Source organism: Diadema antillarum, unplaced genomic scaffold (genome assembly GCF_040938485.1).
Source record: "Diadema antillarum isolate AM-2024a unplaced genomic scaffold, OU_Dant_1.0 seq00000826_RagTag, whole genome shotgun sequence".
NCBI classification, from domain to species: Eukaryota; Metazoa; Echinodermata; class Echinoidea; order Diadematoida; family Diadematidae; genus Diadema; species Diadema antillarum.
Window position 1 is genome coordinate 69,753 of NW_027271703.1, and position 22,131 is coordinate 91,883.

The window sequence follows — 22,131 nt, forward strand, 5'->3', positions numbered from 1 at the left end:
GAACAAATAGCATAATATTGACACGTTCCCTTATTCCTAAATGACGTGACAGAAAACTTTCCTCACCGAAATCATTCTGTCGTTATTCAAGTACAAGACATTGATGATTATATACCTAGTTCGATTAAAAGTATACATGGAGTCATTGCAAAAGTATCTAATGAATAGCATGCTTCAGAAATACATCATTGTCATTAACTATGACGCTAATAATAGAGTAATTATTCCGCCATACTGCCTGGCAGGTTGTAGTCCTCCTACGACGTTTGTTCAGCAAATAAGGCACAAAATAAAATTTTGCGAATTTTACACGCTGTTGCCAAAGTATATAATCTTCTTTATTCTCAGACATAAGGTATGCTGATGCTGTATGAATTAGAAACGGAAGCTTCACAAATTAGTCTGGTAGGAATGGCGGTCCCCATGCACCCCCGAACACATTTTTTTAACTTACTTTTTTGTAACCCTTAGGGTGTATAGTTAGTGAATTTTTTTTGTTCCCAAGAACAAATCGTGTCCCATGGGGGTCATTGGCGGCCATCTTGGCAGCCATCTTGGATTTTCAGGAAAATCATTATTTTCCATAACTTTTGAACTACACAGCATGAAATTATAAATAAAGCATTTCTTCAGGGTAAACGTGACACGAGGAATCGATTGCAATGGTTATTTACATGATAAAAGCAAGTTTGAAACAAGAAAAGCCTAAAAATATGCAAATTTTGGTGCCATTTTCACCGAAAAATACCCAAATAGTTTAACTTTTGAATTACACAACAAACAGGGACAAATAAAACATTGCTTCAGAGTTGATACGGCATGAGGAATAGTTTGACATAGTTATTTACATGATTAAAGCAAGTTCCATAGAAGACAAGTCCAAAAATGCGAGGAAAACCAGTGTCGTTTACTCTAGAAATATTCCAAAGTTGTCCATATATACATGTACATGACAATCTCATACCTTCTAAGAATAACTAACCACTTTTTCTTCACAGTCTGGTAGAAATATGGGGAGGGGGGTCCCATGCACCCTTATTTTTCTATCCCTTAGGGTGTCTATTTCATGATTTTTTATTTGTTTCCAAGTAAAATCGTGTCACATGGGAGTCATTGGCGGCCATCTTGGATTTGCAAGGAAAACCATTCATTTCTATAACTTTTGAACTTTCAAACATACAAGGAAAAATAAAACATTTCTTCAGGGTAAATGTGACATGAGGAATCGATTGAGATGGTTATTTACACCATTAAAAAACGTCCGATACAAGGAAAGTCCAAAATATGAAAAATTCTGTATCGGTTACACCAAAAAGTACCCAAATAGTTCAACTTTTGTACTATACACAACATACAGGGACAAATAAAACATTTCTTCAGACGAAACACAGCATGAGGAATCAATTGAGATTGTCATTTACATGATGAAAGCAAGTTTGATACAAGAAATGTCAAAAAAATGAAAAATTAAGTGCTGTTACTCTGGAAATGAACCAAATATTTCATGCTACATACATGGCAAATTGCATACCTCACAAAAGTGACTAACGACTTTGTCTTTATAGATCATTACCCAAATAGGCCTTTTTTGTTTGGTATCAAAAATAGAATCTGAAGAGAAAATTAATTTCAAGCATTGTCACCCCTCACTTGGTGAAATCGAATACGAATGTAAGCACTATGGTAATTCATATGCAAATACCCTTAAAATAAGTGGTCAAAGGAGGTGACACATGATATTAATGTTGATCACAACATGTGAAAGTGACTAATGGACAAAGATAAAACTTGAACTGAAATTTAACACTCTTTGCGCGTTCAATTTCGTTTCATTTTGTATCTAAAAAGAGTTTGAGTTGGGATATTTTTAAGGAAAAATCACTGTGCCAAAATGTTGAGCCGATTTGAAAAATTTAGATGCCAAAATGTTTCCACTTACACTCAGGTTAAAAAAAGCAATTCATTCAAATGTATTTGTTTAAAGATTATTGTCCGAAAACAAAGAGAAAATTTTCATTTGATAGCCGGAAATCTACCCTGTGAATACGGACTGTATATCAATGTGGATTGCTGGTACTTTAATTTAGAAATATTTGCAAATGAATCGCTTTTGTGATTACATCCTGTATGCATTCAATTCAAGTTCACATTGATTGGAATTAAATTTTCTTTCGAATTTTGTTAAAAGTAAAAAGACACAATATCCAAGCTGTTATCAAAAGACAAAATGATATTTTAAATGGGTTAGTCAAATACCGATTAGTGTTTTCCTGAACACAGTCACGTGATGGAGGTACATTCGTTATGTTTGCCCATGGGCGAACATTCTTGTAATGTTCTCCCATGGGATAACATGTTCACGTAACAAATGACAGAATTAAGGCCTAGGACCGCACCGCACTTATAACCTCCCTCAATAGCATTTCAAGTATGTTCCCTCCGCCGCCAGTCATCATCTATTATATTTTAACATCTCTGACGTGTGTATATGCTTTTCATGAAGTATACGGAATTAACGTATATTGAAATAATGCCTCCGGCACCACTTCGTGGCGGAGGCATAAAAATAAAGTAACACAATATGACTTCACTTTTCTAAAAGTATTCTCAATTGTCATCCTGTGTAACTGTACAAACACAGAAGCGGCTATGCGATATATCAGCTTTCCATTTCACACTTCTTTAATGTCTAGTCATCATCAAAACGATCATTGTAATCAATGTCTGGCTCCTCTTCTTCATCCTCCTTCATCTCCTTAGTAATTTTCTGAAGCAAGTCAATGAGGGAAGTCGGAAAGATAGGGCCACTTGACCACACTGGCTCCATCATAACAAAGGCTATCTTCTGCCATCCTTGTCCAGGTTCAAATGGGTCATATACAGAGCATCAGAAGATTGGTTGGTCAGCTCTCTTTAAGATGGCAAGGCGATGGGTCACACATTTAATGTGTGGGATAAGGTTGTCTCTGCAAGGTGGGAGCATGAAGAAATCCACATTGGAGTTTGTCGTCATTTGTTCGCCCTCTCCCATCATCTACTTTGGATGATGCTGCTGTAAATAGACTTCTCCGGCTCTTATGGTCATACATTAGGCATGTGAATGCTCCAATGTCTTCTGTCACCTCTTACTGGCTCTACAGACCATCCATCACCAAGATTTATGTGGGGGACATAAAACATTGGCACATTTTAAAGTCATGTTCTAAGATTTCAAGAGTGTTCATTAGTATGTAATATTGAACAATTTACCACATTTCAGTAAAATATTGCTGAAAATTATAATATCAGAATACACTCACTTGAATGCTGTTTGATACATGGGGTGGCTTTGTAGATTCTTTAGGGGTCCGACTTTGCCCCTACTCTTGAAGGCACTTGTTACATCTTCCCCTGTAAACACATGTAGTCCAAGTATTGTGGTACAGTAGCCAGCTCCCTTTGATTCTGTATGCCAGTTCACCAACATTCACAATCTGGCAATGCTCGACAGTCCATTTATCAAGGAAGATAGTGAGGGTGACGGAGTAAGCATGGTGCAAGAAGATCAAGAAAATGTCTGTGTCTGGTACCCAACCTCAATAGTGGAATACTCGAGGCAGAGGGCTACCCTGGTGTCCTTCTCCTGGTTACAGCAGCTCATGGATAAAGCTTATTGTCTCGTGGGATGAATAATTGAGTGAACAAAAAGAATGTAACAGGAATCACTTAAGCTTCAGAGAATGTGATGTCTGTTACATTCCTTTTGTTTGCACAATGTGTTCCAGGAGACAATGGTGCGATATCCATGAGTGACTGTCTAACCAGTGTAAGGAGACGGACACCACCGTGACGGTCGTGCTCTACCTCAAGTGCGCTGCTAAGCTTGGGTATAAACAAGGTAGCTTTGGTGAGGAATCCAGACACACATTTTCTTGATCCCCTTGGTCCATGCTTAATCCATTCTACAATGTAGTATTTCCCTTAATAAATGGACTGTCGCGTATTGCCAGGTTGTGAATGTCAATTATCTTGCATATAGAGTTAACAGGAGCTCATTACTGTACCAAAATACTTGGACTTTATGTGTTTACCGGGGAAGATGTAACAATCAAAGTGCCTTCATAGGTTGGGAAAAGTTGGACCCCTAAAGAATCTACAAAGCCACCCCACATGCCACATAGCATTTAGGTTGGGAAAAGTTGGACCCCTAAAGAATCTACAAAGCCACCCCACCACATAGCATTCAGGTGAGAGTTGTTTGATATCATGATTTTTTACAAGTACACTGAAATGTGATAAGTTGCTGAGTATTGACTATCATAATAAACACTACTGAAATCTTAGAATATGACTTTACAGTATGCCAAGTTGAGTGTTTTTTCCTCATAAATCTTGGTGGTGGGTGGTCTGTGGAGCCAGAGGTGACAGATGACATTGAAGCATTCACATGCCCAAAATGTACAGCAAGGCCAGGGAGAAGTCTATTATAATGGCGTTCGCAGCATCATGCTGAAACAGATGACCAAACCAAGGTGGATTTCTCCTTGCTCCCACCTGGCAGAGGCAACCTTATTTCACACTTTCAATGTCTGAACCACGTGTACCACCTTGCCATCTGCAAGCGATCTGACTAGCCAATCTTCTGGTGCGCTACCTCTTTGATCCTGGACAAAGGTGGGAGAAGACAGCCTTCGGTATCATGGATCCGGTGTGATCAAGCGGCCCTATCCTTCCCACTTCCCTCATTGACTTGCTTCACAAAGTTACTGCGTAGATGGAGGAGGATGAAGAGGAGGAGCCAGACATCGATTACAATGATCGTTTTGATGATGACTGGAAATTACAGAAGTGTAAAACCAAAAGCTAACATATCACTTACCACATCTGTGGTTTGTATGATTGCACAGGATGAGAATTCAGAATACTTTAGACAAAGTAAAGTCATATTGTGTAACTTTTTTCGATATACGTTAATTCCATACTTGATATATAAATATAAACATATATATATATATATATATATATATATATATATATGTAGAGAGAGAGAGAGGGAGTGGATTTCTGGCTGTCAAGTGAAATTCATATGTTTATTTTCAAACAGGAAGGCTTTAAACAAATACGTTTGAATGAACCATTCTAAACTTAATCAGTGTTAATCTTAAATATGTTTTAATGATAACATTCTGGCACCTAAATTGGTGACACCGACAGAGCATATTGGCACAGTGATTTCTTTTATGAAAATACCATTACTAAAACTCTTCAAATATAAAATTAAATGAAATAGAAGATGCATGGCACAAAAAGTGTTCAATTACATTTTAGGTTTGAATTTTGTCGATTAGTCACTTTCACATGTTGTGATCAAAATTTGTTTGTTCACCTCTTTTGATCTGCTTTTTTAGGGGTATCTTTTAATTTCTTTTCGAAGAATTCCGATTCCCAATAATACACTGTCGAGCATTTTTCTCGTCCTTGTTGTCCCGTGACACGTACAGAGTAAATTCGATTCTATTTGTATTACTTCCGCATCTTATTTTTCTATTTTTCCATATTTCCGTATCCTTTCCACGCATCTCATTATTTTTTCGATATAGTTCTGTCGAGGATCGCTGGATTTGTTTTGCCTTTCTGTCCGTTGTACTGTCTTTCTATTATGTCAGCCTTGTCTCGTTCTGCCTTGTATTTTAGTCCTCCTTTATAAGTGTTGTCGTTCCAGTCTCGTTTAATGTTCATTCGCCTTTGTATGTGTGTGTGTCTGTTACTCTGTCTGTTTACTGTTCTTCGAGACTTTTTTATCTGACTTTATTCTCAAAATTTTCCCCTCTTTGCATCAGTTCATTTCTATTGACATTCTGTATAAATACCTGAGGGGCTGCTGCGGCTCACATTCTACAAGCATTGCCTTTTTAGTGGGTCCCTCATTTTTCGATATTTTGTGTAATGTTATATCGTTTATATCACTTCAGTCAATTTTCATTGCAACATATTTGTTATTCAAATTTATGAAGTTCTTCCGTCGTGATGTTTTCATTGCAACTGATTGACAAATTGCCCTACATCGACGTAAATAAGCACTGAATTAATCAGTGTTTTAGTAGTAGCCATGATAAAAAATCATGGGCGTACATACTCGAGCAGGATTCGAACCCACGACCTCCTGATCACCGGACAGGCGTCATCTCCACTAGACCACCGAGCTTTCGCCCGACAGCAAGTGTTGGTTCTAATCCTTATAGCATGCAGCGGGTACTGCTTTTTGTTATTCAAATTTATTTATATTAAACTTATTTACGTCGATGTAGGGCAATTTGTCAATCAGTTGCAACATATTTGTTATCTCACGGTTTGACAATTATGTTTTCTCAATTTTCCTTTGTTTTGATTATATGTAACCTTATTCTCTGTTACCAAAGAAAGTGAAATGTTTATGTCCTTCTTTTCGAAAAAAATGAAATAAAGTTTGCATTGAATTGAATTGAATCTGCATATGAATTGCCATCTTGCTTACATTTTTCATTTGATTTCAACAAGTGAGGCGTCAAAATGCTTGGAGTTGCATGTTGCATGCTTTTGAGCTATGGTCTAAAGACAAAGTGCTAAGTCACTTTTGTGAAGTAGTTTGTCATGTATGTATACGGATTTTGGGTACTCTGCAGTGTAAATGACACTTAATTTTTGTATTTTAACCATCTCAATCGATTTCTCATGACACAGTTACCCTGAAGAAATTTTATATATACCTGTATGTTGTGAAGTTCAAAAGTTACAGAATTTACTGATTTTTCTCTCAAATCAAAAATGGCCGCCAATGTCTTCCCCCCCCCTCCGACACGATTTTCACTTGGAAACAAACAAAAAAAAAATCATCAAATAGACGCCCTAAGGGATACAAAAAATGAGGGTGCATGAGTATCCCCCATTCCTACAAGACTATTAAGACTTTAGTGGTTAGTCAATCATATGAGGTATATAATTGTCATGTATGTATATGGACTATTTGGGCAATTTCCAGAGTAAACGACACTTTTTTTTCGCATGTTTGGATTTTTCATGTATCATACTTGTTTTAATCATGTAAATAACCAGCTGAATCGATTCCTCATGACACATTTACCTTGGAGAAATTATTTATTTGTCCTTGTATGTTGGAAAGTTCAAAAGTTATAGAAATTAATGATTTCCCTTGCAAATCCAAGATGGCTGCCAATGACCCCCATGTGACACGATTTTACTTGGAAACAAAAAAAAAAATCAAATGGACACCCTAAGGGATACAAAAAGGAGGGTGCATGCGACCCCCCCCCCCCCCCCATTCCTACCAGACTGTTAAGAAAAAGTGGTGAGTTCACTCTTAGGAGGTATGAGATTTTCATGTATATGTATATGGACTACTGGGGAATATTTCTAAAGTAATCAACACTGGTTTTCCTCGCATTGTTGGACTTTTCTTGTATGGAACTTGCTTTAATCATGTAAATAACTATGTCAAACTATTCCTCATGCCGTATCAACTCTGAAGTACTGTTTTATTTGTCCCTGTATGTTGTGTAATTCAAAAGTTAAACTATTTGGGTATTTTTCGGTGAAAATGGCACCAAAATTTGCATTTTTTTAGGCTTTTCTTGTTTCAAACTTGCTTTAATCATGTAAATACCCATTGCAATCGATTCCTCGTGTCATGTTTACCCTGAAGAAATGCTTTATTTATAGTTTTATGCTGTGTAGTTCAAAAGTTATGGAAAATAATTATTTTCCCTGAAAATCCAAGATGGCTGCCAAGATGGCCGCCAATGACCCCCATGGGACACGATTTTTTCTTGGAAACAAAAAAAAAATCATTAACTAGACACCCTAAGGATTACAAAAAAAGTAAGTTAAAAAAATGTGTTCGGGGGGTGCATGAGGACCCCCCATTCCTACCAGACTAAATATTCACCATCTAACAAGGTAAAAGCGAAGTGATGTCTTGCCCACATATCGAATTTGTGATTACACTGATTTTCAAATGTAAGCTCATTGACTTTTTGACTGTTGACGGAGTCGGACTTCACCAATATCAACACTTGACAGCCATCTTTAGATGTTCTGGGGAGTGAATTTGGTGGTCATATAGCTCAAAAGTGTGGAAAGTTATTAAAAGAACACCACGATACTATGTCGACAGTGCTTACAAGGTGAGATACAAAGAAAGAGCACGAAATGACATTGTAGAATTTGACAATGACCTACAATATTTGACCTTGAACGCTGGCGCCCACAAGGTGGAAGAAGTAACTTCATCCAATCGTACATACATATGCAAAGTTTCATTTGGATACCTCAAACAGTACTTAAAGGGGAATGAAACCCAAATGTACCCGTGGATTGGAGCAATATCATAAGAACACATAAGTGAACATGGAAAATCGTATGATCCAGTGGAAGTTATGCATTTTTTAAAGTTTTAGTGTCACTTTCATGTATGGAAACGTATATGACGAAAATATCAAGGGAATTCCATAAAATCTGATTCTAAATGAAAAGTACAAATTGCCTCCACTCATTTGTCGTTGCCATAATGTTAAGGGTAATATTACCCCCACCCCCTTCTGGAAGAAGTAAATCAAGTGCTCCTTTTGTAATGCTAGAAACGTGAAACTATGCCTATTTTCTTTACATTTCTTTATATAATTTTCCATGGTTGACGTCAAAGATGTAGCTTTCTCATCTCGTAATGGCGGCACTGAAACTCTAAATATATGTGTATATATAGCTCTTCAACGGATTTTCCGATATTCCTCAATTTGTGACGATGTGTTCAACTGCTAAAGTAATCTCCCTGCATTAACTTGTCCACTTGTACTTTTCGTTTCATTTCCCTTCGTGATACAACGTTGCCATAATCGATAACAGACTGATGTACGAACGGAGGGACAAGCTGAACAACATCATTTCTCTGGTGACAATTCCTTGTAAAAGTATACACCATGAAAACTTTAGGCTGGTAAACTATATCAAGACAATTATTGAACAATATTGTTAATGAAATGCCGTAGGTTTTTCTTCGTGATAGTTGCCTGTTCAGATCAAGGCTTGCAATGTACTGCTGAAGTGTGCATCGGGTGTTTCTGCCTTGTCTGGGATACTGAAGCCACAGAGCACAGCAGGCCGGAAACATTGTAGCGAAGGAAGACACGATTGTATACAGGAATTCGGGCAGATTTCACAACCATCCAGCCAAATAGTGCGCAGCATTCACAGTGAAGATTGTGGGATTTAGTCCTGCCAGGTTCTGAAAGAGATTTTGGCATGAATAAATAATGACTGAATAAAATTTCGAAGGAAATAGGTCGCTTACACTATAGGCGGTTTTGTTGCTTACATAAACTAACAGGTTGCAACTATGACCATTGACCAGAAAATGGAAAATTAAATTGATTGCATAGATCTACTTCAGGTTTCTAACGTCTTTTGCTGAAATAATGAGAAATGGTTTTGAAATAGCTGCGATATCCAAAACAGAGCAATAATAATATAATATAGGACTCACTTTTTATCACGATCGCTGCGTTTTATTTTGTTTTTGGATGGCTCATCCATTTCAAAACCAATTTTCATCAAATAATCTTTAGAATTCCTCTTAGAATGGCATACTCTCTATTATTTCATAAGTAGGTTCTTGATATATCACAAAAAGTTAAAAGCCCAAATCCTCACCTCCACCAATACTATACCATCCCTTTAAGCTTTGATATTGGTTTCTAAACAAATCCGGTCGGATAGATTTATTTCAGCTCTTTGTCATATAAGTAAAACATGATAATGTTGCAAAGAAATATTCCTCCTATATTTCTAGTCACAAAGCAGATGGAATTCCCGTCTCCCATAAAAAAATAAAAGTGCAGCACTTACTTTGTCACAGACATACAGCATGTCCTCTCCAGGCAGACGGGGAATTAGGAGACAGCATGCCGACATCACTAAGTTAGAGCTGAAAAAAAAGAATAAATGTGGAATAGCCTGAGTAAAGTCATGTTGAAAAGAAAAATGTGGCGAATTTGGACTGAGATGAAAATACACACCTTTTATGTAGGCCTGCATACATTTATGACATAGGGCATATTCAAATATTCCCACATTTTTCCTGACCAACTTAAAGTCTTCATAACATAAAATAACAAAGTAAGACAACATCAAATTACATGCCAATTTAACATCAGTTTGCTGTATATTTTACACAGATAGGAAAGGAGTAAGACTTATAGCCCTCAGCCATTCAGCTGTTGCTGAGCTTGCCACAGATGATGGTCCGGGTGCTGGCCATGGCAATGGGTGTAATGATGCCCATTATGGTTGACACCTCTAATCCTGCTACCACACACAAAAAAGTGAAAATATAGCCCCCTCTACTTATTCATAACATTCATTTGATTTACTTTGATAATACTGGTTACAGAAAAGAAGATTACCCCCAAAAAATAAATAAATAAATAGATAATAATAATAATGAATAAAATAATATAAAATAAAATAAATAATATATAAATAAATAAATAAATAAAAAATGAAAAAAAAATGAAGATTCTTGCGGGGTAGAGATGCTGCCTGTATGAGTTACAATCCATCATGGAGTTTTCAGGAAAAAGTCCAAAAAAACTGAGAAGACGTAGAACGGAAAAGGCAAGAATGAATGATCGCAATGGTCCACTTGAGTAACATATCTCTCGATTATAGATGGTATCAAAAATTGCACTATAGTCTTATCAAATTTTCCGCAACCCACTAAACGGTGGCTACGTTATAGTAACTGACAAAACTGCGTTCATGTGTAATAATACGCTTTAATATAATATACTTCAGGGATATCACATGCTGAAAATCTAGATGAATCAATAACCTGAAAATACATATACAAGTGTACATGTATTACGGATTAATCCATTAATGAAACTTACATATTCTGTTGAGGAATCACTCTGTCCTTCAGAATTGCATATCAGTTTACGTGATCAGGAGAATGCCCGCAAATTATTGTATCTTGCTTGAATACCTGAAAAGGAAAATCAAGTGTCATGAGTTCAAGGCCACTGTTCATGCGTGTGTAATAATTTTGCAGAAGAGCTAACTTATGTAAATGTGACTACATAACTCTCTCCATGGCAGCTTAATGTATAGTTCAATTTTTATGCACTGCCTTGCTGCATACAGGGTGAACTTATCCTAAGTCTACCACTAACACTACCTGACTACAGAGAATTATCCCAGCATAAAGATAAGCGTGCAATGTTTGCCATTATAAGTTTAGTTAGTACACTAGTCTATTTATCCATAAGTTTATCAACAATTATTCATCAACTTCAGTTCCGTTCCTTTTATTCGTTATTAATCAAATGTGGTATGGCACGACGCGATGTATTATCCTTGGGGATGTGTGTTTGTGTGGGGGGGGGGGGGGAGGTGGCGTAAAGGTTATGTTAAGGATACACTTCTTATAGGAATATCCGATTCCACGTTTTCTTAACTATTTTGTTTTGTTGTTGATCGGTAAATATAAATAATTACTTGAAATTTGTGATTATGTATGTGTTCACTGTATTGTGAGTATAAATTATGCTTGTATAATTGTGTATGTAGTAAAAATTGTATCATTTATAATGTGTACATGTACATGAATATATGTGAGTTTATGCATGGATGTAGATATTCCTATGTGCACGCCCATGTACCAACAAAAAGAATTTCCTAAATGAACAATAAATGAATCTGAAATCTGAAATCGGAATGCCATGACGTCTTTAGCAAGACATTTTATCGCTAAAGCTGCTCTAATTCCACAGAATGGTTACGAAACAAAACAAAATAGAACAGAAAACAGCACGCATAAAACTAGCCAGTTTAAACAGAACTCTAAAATGAACATTTTAATATTACTGCCTGCAAGCCTACATTATAAGACATGGCTATACAACCAAAAACATAACAGATACAAGAAATATGATGAAGGGTAATATCGAGAGTGAGGCCTTGGTCGAGAACATTGTGGATATTTCAAATCATGCTTTACGATGATGTTTTAACTCACCATTTTCCACGTGGTAGGAATCTGCGGGGTCTTGATATTATGAAGTGGACAAAACAATTTTGAAGTTAGAGTTGCAGTAAGCCGCTACGAAAAGCCTCAGAAGAGCTGATCTGCTATGGAAATGGAATTTGCGCTAGATGCTCAGCTCAAACACGCATGAACGAGCTGTACAATGAGCCATCTGGGAGTCAACTTATGTGCACATAAGTTTGCACGACTCAACAATTCATTGAATTCATAAATCATGTTCAAGAAAAGAATGAACATGCCCACACCAGGTGACCAAACTACTGGGTCCGTGAATTGACACTCTAGGAAGCATCCATGTCATTATTTTGCATCGAATGTATTCTATGGATTAATAGGCGTTTAAAAAAAAATCCACTTTTGATTCTAAATAATTCAGTAACTATATATCAGATAACACTATCATTGATATGGGAGATAGTTGTATAGTGTACAATTTCGTTGGAGGTGGTTTAAAACACAAATCAGTTTCATAAAAACCATGATCAATTTCACAGTTATGTTACAGATTTTGCTCTATTTCCAACCCTCTGTACACAATTTTCACTTTGCACAGGGGTCAATGGGTGTGTATGGGAGTATGTGGTTAACACCCTGACATTGGTGTTGAACAATAGCCAGGGTTTTAATGCTTTATTATTTATTCATGAGAAATTCCACTATCACAGCTAGTCTTTATTCATTCTAAAATGTGGTGTTTACAAGCACACGGAAACATGTGCTTACATTTTTCATGTGCATGCATTTTACCCTTAGGCTTTACCGTGCATGAATCCATGAAAAAAAAAGGGGAAAAAAATCAAACCTTACAAATAAATCGTGTAGTTTGCACCCTTACATATCCGCGAGTTTGCTCTCTAAATGATTTTAGTTTATCATTTCCTTTACGTTCACTTAATGAAATATGCATACAGAAAATGTGACAATGGTATGAATAAAATGACAATGTGACAAACAAACAAACAAAGCAAACAAACAGCAAAAGATATCAAGTGAAGGGGTGAGTGAGAAGGCAATTGGCCTTATTTAAAACTAATCCCGGAAAAGTAAATACATTGTATATACAGAGAAAAACATTGGCACACACACACACACAAACACACACACACTCACACATACACACACATGCATACACAGACAAAAACATGGACCAGCGCATATCAGCAATACACAAGATGTCATTTTCACAAACACACCCTATCTTGCTAGTCTCTTATAAATTCGTACAATGATATTGGTAACTTCCAGAAAACCTTTCAAGTAAAATACGTTTTAAAGCTTCCTGAAAACTTTGTACCGTTTTCTTACATTTCATATCAGAGTGGATGGAATTCCAGATTTGAGGGCCTTGAAAAAATATTGACTTTTTTTCTGTCCCGAGATCGAGTCGCAACGAAAATCTTTAGCGTGTAGTAGGGTTTGATTCCATCATCGCACAGTAAGCATGCAGGGAATGCTGTGACATATTCCATTTCGATTGGTCAATACCAGACGAGCAGTCAAGTATTCTTCGTTAGCTTGTTCGCAGACCCTTTCATCAAAGACTCAACTTCATTTAAAGATGCTCCGATGAATGATTATGAAATTATGGGAGAACATCAAGTTTTATGATGTCTTTAAAAAAACATGTACATAGTAGCACCACGACGGTATGCAATATTGTATTCAAGTGTCAATCAACACCATATGGGTCTTTCTTTGAGACTTGTTATGGGCTCAATATTGCACCTTAGCAAGAATGAACCACAAACAGGAAGATATGTCTTTGTAATGGTAATTACGTTTCGACATCCCAACCAATAAGAGATAGGTTAGGTGAATGTTAAAGACACGGGGATACACGAATAGAAATTGCTAAAAAAAAAATGAAATAAAACGAACATTATTCTAATAGGCATGCCTGGGCAGTAATCTGATGTTTCTATTGATAGAGAATTCTATTTGAAGATTCATATCAGTTTGCTTTGTCAGAATCATGAGGAAAAGTGATAAAATAAACCGGCTATCCAGGGTACAGTTTAAACACTTTCACATGAAACAGCTCTGATTAACACTTTTGCACAATAATATTTCTGTTCAGAATTGACTTTTGTTCTATATGTTTTTATCTTAAAGTATAGGATTTCATTTGAAGCAAAATATAGCCAAAATTATGTAAACGTCCAAAATGAATCTTCAGATTGCTCAGTGAGACGGCGGCATCGAATCCCGATCGGCGAAGGCACAAATGCACCTGTGGAATTGTTTTGTACAGCAATAGAAATCTGACGACTATTTGAATAATTACATCCAGTTGGAACTTCACTTAAACCTCCTAGGTTATGTGTACAATGTGATTGGTCAATACCAGACAAGCAATCAGGTATTCTACTTTTGTTTTTTTAGTAGACCCCTTTCATCATGGACTGAACTTAATTTGAAAATATACTCTCGATGAATGATTATAGAATATGAAAGAAATTTAAGTTTCCTGATATCAAAAAATATGTGTTCATAATATCAGCACAAGGATATGTAATATTGCATTTTAGTGCCGAGCAACACCATAGGATGGCCTTTGTTTTGAGACTAGTTTGGGGCGTAATATTGCACCGTCAATGACCGTGGCAAGATCGAACCCAAAATGAACCATATAAGAAGCAAAGTTCCACCATTTTCTCAAATCGTGTAGTTTGCACCCATTTTCGCGACTTAGAACCCTTCTAGCTCCCTTATTGAACCTTTTTTTCTTAGTGTGTATATTGCTGTCTTATTGGTTTACTTTTGCGGGACTATATGAGATCATTGTGTGTCAGTTTGTCTTTAAATATGATTGATGAATTGTCATTATGTGGGGTGTTGGGGCGTTGTCAGCATGCAGTATCATCATGAAATGTGATTTATTGTCGTTGTGTTGTTTGGATGCACTGCTGATTGGACCTTACAATTTATTGAGATGAAAAACAAAGAATACATGAACAGAGAACAATGTAGAACCTGTAAACAATCATAATTACACTATATGCAAGCTTTCATTGGTTGTGTTGGCCTTCTTTCCTTTCTTAAAAGTCAACTCCATTTTCCTCGTTAAATTGATTGCACGAAGTGGGAACTTGATCGCCTAGAAATGGGACTATGACATGACTATCGTGTGAATTTGAATGCACGAGTAGGAAAGTCGCATTTGGAAATTGAACGCCCAATCGTGAATTTGATTTGACGAAAACGAAATAGAATGCCCATAAATGAAATTGATCGCTCGGATTCTGAATTTGAATGCCCGAATATAGGTGTTTCCATCCATTTTCGCACTTTTGTCATTCAATTTCAAACATTTGTTTTTCAATTTCGTCCCGAGAAGCACGTGGAACGCAAATCCTAACTTCATTTTCGTCAGTTGTCACTGTATTTCGTTTTTCGTCAAACATTTTCGAAGACATAGCATTCAAAATCGTCAAAAAATGTCATTCAAATTCATCCCTCCCGCTGACGGATCGCAGAATCTGATGATCAAATTCGTTTTTGTTCAAACAATTTCATGATTTTTTTTTTTTTTAATTCAAATTATCCAGATGTTGTCGATTCTTTATTTGGAGGGTGAATCAACTTTAAGCCCACATATATACTTTCCCTCGTAAATTGTATCGTTACATATTATTTCCTAACCATTATTTTGCTTAGACAATAAACACGAAAAACATGGCATTTTAATTTTCAGGTTTTTAGCATCATAACGCATGAAGCAAACTTTAAATTTTGTCTTTAATCATGTTTGCCTACAGAAATCGTGTGTCAGTGTTTTCGTATGCGAGACGGTACGTCTTGTTTGTATCAGTGTGTACTCGGATTGCTTGTGTGTGTGTCTGTATCTGTGGTTCTGTGTGTGTGTGTGGGGAGGGGGGACACTTGTGTGTATGTTACCTCCTGAATGTAAAATGTGAACGGTTACAGGAAAAAAAAAATACATTAATGACTGGGAAATCACACCGGATAGAGATATGAGACGAATATGAATGAAAATTTAATGAAAATAATTGAAAAAAAAAACACGAAATCAATCCTGCTGTTTTGAGTGCTGCAAGTGAGACTGACGAATTTGAACTGTAAATGACGAAAATGTATGCCAAATGACTAAATTGAATGGACAATATTTGAAAATGAACGACAAAAGACGAATTTGAAAGTAAGATTGGTCTATTCCCGACTTCCCGCGACGAAATTGAAGTAAACATTTGTGAAATTGAATGAAACATTTGTGAAATTGAATGAAACATTTTTGAAAATGAATGGGAAAACCTATATTTTCGCTTGCCCGCGCTGTGTGAATTTGCGCATTACTGAATTTGAATGGCAAAAGTATGACATTGACAGGGAAAATCTATATCATGTTCATGGTGCAATACATCGACAAGACATTGTAGACGTTGGTAATTTGGGAAAACGCTATTAGGGTTTGGAAACAAATTCATACTTGATATAAAACCACCCCAGAACCACAGAAAATCTGTAAGAAAAAACAAAATCGTGAAAAGCAGATAACATCCTAATATCTAAAATTTTCTAGCTTGAATAATGTGATGTTTTCAAAGTGGAAGGTAAAACAGACATTTGAATGATCATCTGTAATTGAATTGCATTAATTCAAAGCCTTTCTCAAGACTCACATTTTCACCAGGCATTCAATTGTTACTCTTGTGGAGGAGTCTGCGCCGTTGAATGTTTCTACAACAGATATAATATGGCGCTATACAAATGCTGTGGATCGATCAATTCAGAAGCGTCTTCAAAAATGAAGGCTGACTTTGGACTTGGTCTCTTCTTATAATTAGATGTTACTATACAAGCTATTATCTCGATTTTCTTTTTTTTTAATGAATGCATATCCGTGCCTAGCTTCGTACTAAATATGTAAAGGATTGTTATTCATTACCCTTCAAACCTTCGCTATGATATTTGATCTGGCAGGTGTCTGGGGCAAAACGTACGTCGAAAGCTAACACAAATATACAGGTGATTAAATGACATTACATTAAACAAGACCAACACCTAGTGCAACCAGCGGCCTATCTTTTTTTAAGCAACAAAACAAACATGTTTATGAACGTGATCATGTATTTCCGTTTTCATTTTTTTTTTCTGTTTAAGGTCACGAGTGCATCATCAGCCGATGGCTAATTCTTTTTCCCTCAAAATATTGGGTATGTTTGGTATAAAATTGGTATCCTTTAAACCTGTGACCCTCAACCCCCCCCCCCCCAAAAAAAAAGCAATAATAATAATTTGAGAGGGAGAGGGACACAGAGCAGGGGCGGATCCAGGAATTCTGTAAAGGGTAGGGGGGCGTGACTAATATTTCTGGTGGCACTTCCGGGTTTCATTTCATATTTTTCCTTTTTATTTCTTTTTTTTCACGAAAAATAAAGGGGGGCGTGCGCCGGATGCGCCCCCCTCTGGATCTGCCACTGCAGAGATAGAGAGAGAGAAAAAAAAAAGAAAGAAAGAAAGGGAGAGAGGGAGAACAGAGAGTAAAAAAAAAAAGAACCGAAAATGAATTCAACATCCATAAAGCATACCGAGATCGTGTGGATGAATTGTAAGAGGATGCCTGTACAGGAGAGTGCACTTAATTACAATGGTCTATCATGAAGAAAACTGTAGCAATCAAAACACGATACAATTAAGCCTCACTACTGGATTTCAATACAAGAAAACTGGTAAAACTCGAATATTGAATATTTTTGAATGATAAAGCAGAAAAACACTAAAAACTCACCTAGGCATAAGATGGCTGTTACAAGAAGATAGATCCTCATGACTGCTTCCTTTGTATTCACGATCAGCAAACAAAACTAGTCCTATAGGGAACGGAAGCGCAATTGCAAATCCCAGTAATCATATCAGCTTTGAAAGAGTGTAAAAAATCTACAAACGCCCTCATTATGGGTACACCCCGTTTTCAAAACCTCCCCATATGCATACACACAACACACAAATCTCTGTATTGGCCAATATTTTATACATTCATGACAGGAATAAAACTAATTTTGTATGAATATGAAAGCAGCTCATATCTTGAACCTAAGGGGATATTCCCGCTATATATGTGTGTGTTTGTTTTACTTTATTGAATTGATATAAAGGACGAATGGATAGTGTAGGCTCACGAAGTGTTCAAATTCACCTAGCATCTTATCTTTAATGAATGAACGGATGAATGAATGGCAGAAAAAGACTAGACATTAAAATGCAACTACCTTGTGTTTCTGCACACACACAAAAAAGCGATATCAATAGCGGCAACCTCCACTCATTCCTAATCATGATCACAATTGACATAACTTCATATAATGCAAATTTATAGTAAAAATGTCGTCTCTGTAGAAAACATCCTGGCACGTTTATTCCTTTACTTGACTTCATAAAAAAATTACATAAATACCTTGGAAAGACAGAAATTCAGTGTGAGGAAGATGAACTTGGAAACGTGTCCAGTAATTGTGTCGTATCATCTCATTTGCGCGTGCAAATTGGATCAAGGTAACTGCTTAACCTTGTTTCCGGAAAACGCGTGCAATTCGATATTCAACTACTTTCAAGGTCCATGTCCGGTTGTACTATCAGAGTTCAAATTCTCTTTCTGTTTCCCTTTCTTGTTAAGCAAGGTTCCCACTTAGCTGAGTTGGAGTCCCGAGTTGTGCCGAGCTGCGCGAGCTTGAACTCGCGTGAAATTTGTCAATCTTAATGAGCTGCGCATGAGTGATCTACGATGCAACATCGAGTTTACTACGATAGCGGTACGAGTGATCCGAGCGTGATACGAGTCACACCGATCTTGGGGCGAGCTGTGATGACCTGTGTACGACTTAAATCGAGCTTTCATCGAGTTATAAAGAGCTTGTTACGAGCTCGTTACGAGCCCGTTACGAGTCCGTTATGAGTTCGCGCAATCCCTGTGAAATGTGAATAATTCCAAAGTGCATTGCACTCTGAATAAGCTAACACAAAACTCGTTGTAAGTCGCAGAGCTCGATCTAAACTCGCCCTTAGCTCGAGGGCAACTTCCCATTACACATACTAGTAGTAGGGTCATAATGCTCGTATTGCACTCTTAAAATTCGAGGAGAACTCGCGTATTTGAAGGTGGCGAGTTACGAAGAGTTCATCACGAGCTTCGTCAGAGTATTGAGAGTTTGTTACGAGTAGTACGAGTATATTACGAGTCTAAAAGAGTTCAGCACGAGTTACTTTGAGTAAGGGAAAATTTTGAACATGTTCAAAAATTTTGGAACCACTCACGAGTTCACGGGGAGTTTTGCAGATTCACTATACGAGTTACGCGAGTTGTCGCGAGTTATCCCGAGTTACATGAAGAGCTTTACGCGAGTTATCGCGAGTGCCCCTTTGAGGCAAGTCGCCACAACTCGCCAAAGCTCGGCACTGTAACTCGGCTAAGTGGGAACCCTGCTTTAGTCCCACGGGAATTTGGAAACAGCATCAAATTTCACCGCTTTATCATCTTTTTAATAACAGACATGCAAAGCAGGAATAATACGAAGGAAGGTGCCCCTATTTCATCTTACTAAGAAAATAAGGTTTTGCGTATCTCTAAGGGGATTGCACTGTTTTGGTTGAGATGGAGATTCAGGTTTTGACTTTTTTGCGAGATGGTTAGCAACTACTTTGGACATGCATAAAATCGAAGAGCATACAATTCTAAGAGGAATAAATAATTTACTTGATGAAAATCGGTTTTGATTTGACTGAGATATTCACAAACACATAGAGTACCACCATGTTTTTAGGACCCATTTGTTTCACTTTGTTTTATGATATCTCAGCTATTTCAAAACTGATTTCTTTATATAAACTTTAAATTCCTCTTACTGAATTGTATGTTCTATAGGCCTAATATTTCATATAATTGGTTTCTAATTAGGCCCTCTCGCAAAAAGTTACAACCTGAATCCCCATCTCAACCAAAATTACACCAGCCCTTAAATGAATATAATTGTCACACTCAATTACTATACCAAATCACTTTCAATTCTACTGCTATAACACCAGAGCGCCATAATTCATTTCGCATAGGAGCAAACGTGGTGTTGACTGTTAGCTCATGGCATGTCATGAGACGTTAACGTGTAACCCGTGGCAGAGTTAACACTAAACGCATTCTTTTCTTCCATTTTTCTTTCTTGTCTTTTTTTTTTTGTCTTTAAACGTGCTCAGCAAGGGCACAGGTAATCACAAATACACTGAGTAGTACAATAGTTGTCATGTCCTGAGGAAATTATTTATTTCTGAAAGATTTGCCCTGTATACATCATTGTAAAAAGTACTATCACTATTACAAAAATTATTACATGTATTGAAAAGTGAAACGTAAAACTAGGAGTGGGGGGGGGGGGATGATCGGCGATAGTCACCATCACCACGATTACAAGCCCATAACCGGACCAGCACAGCCCTGGGGGGGGGGGGGGGGGGGGGTGAGGGGAGAAGGGGAGGGGGGCAGAGAAGCTTGGTCCCCCCCCCACACACACACACTTTACAGGGATCGAATGTCCCTCTTTTGCATGCAAAGTGGGAGCAAGTGGCAGCAAAAATATACAGACTTTGTTCTTGTTTTCGTTTGTTGGTTGGCTTGTTTGAATGGGTTTTTTTTTTGTCTTGTCAGCCGACTTTCGGCGAAAAATCAGACCTTAAAAGTATGAAGACTTTTTTGTTGCTGTTTTTCTTGTTTTTTGACGTTCTTTCTTCTTGACTGACAGGCGATTTTGACACCCCCCCCCCTTTCAAAAACGTATACTCAGTACAGCGCAGTCCTGAATAATGCCCAAATAAATTCAATACTGTTTGTAATAACGTAGCAGATATTTTCCTGTAGGTATTAATTGTATTCTTCAATTTTCTTGATTTAAGTCAATAAAGCAATCATCCGAGGGGCATCGTTCCGTTTTAAGGATGGTGGGTGGGGGAGGGACTTTAAGTTGGAACATCTGTGCGAGGGAGTTGAGCGACCCAGCGGGGAGAGGGGTGGGAGGGGGGTATCCCCCCTCCCACACGAAGAAGATTTTGCATTTTCAGACTTGAAATTCAGCGATCTAGTGCATACTTTTGGTGAAATTTGGGATTTTTTCCTATCAAGAACAAGTAAGAAAAAGAAATATTCATAGATAATTGAATGACTACATCGTGATATTACAGCTCTAGCTCCGCCTGTGCGACATCACTGTGAAGGCCTAGTAAATAGTGGGACCTATCACCGGCGTAGCCAGGATTTGTATATAGGGGGAGCGGTTAGATGCGAGGGAGCGAAGCGAGTGAGGGGGCAGGGTGTGGGAGAGTTTTTTTTTTTTTTTGCCTATAAAATAGTATCATTTAAATAACCTTCTTGTATTAATTCTTACACTGAAGATCATGAACGCGACAGAGCCCAAGCGAGCGGAGCGAGAGAGGGACATGGGAGGGAGGAGGGGGGGGGGGTGGAGGGGGAGGATGTGGGAGATTTTGTTCCCCCTCCCACGGTGAGAACTTTTTGCATTTTGATGTTGTAAATGGTGCAATTTGATGGATTTTTTGCGTGTTTTATCGACTTGAAATAGTCCCACTTGTTCACGGTAGCAGAATATTTTCGATGTAGATTATCATGGAACAAATTTGCCTGAAATGGTCTCATTTAAACAAATAAACTTCTTGTATTAATTCTTCCACTGAATGTCATAAATGCGACCGAGCCCGAGCAAGCGGAGCGAGCGAGGGGAGGGGGGGGGGGGGGGTGTCCCCCTCCCACGGTGAGAACTTTTTTGCAGTTTGATATTGTACATGGTGCAATTTGATGCATGATTTTGCTCGTTTTGTCGACTTGAAACAGTCCCACTTGTTGAAGGTAGCATTATATTGTGATGTAGATTAATATAAAACAATTTGGCTATAAAATGGTATCATTTGAATAAATTTGTAAGTGAAAGATCTGATGCACACTCTTTTATAAAATAAGGAAATACGTCAAACTCAAAAGTGTACAAAGTCTATCGAAAGGGACCCAGTAGTATGTATTATGTATTATGTATTATTAT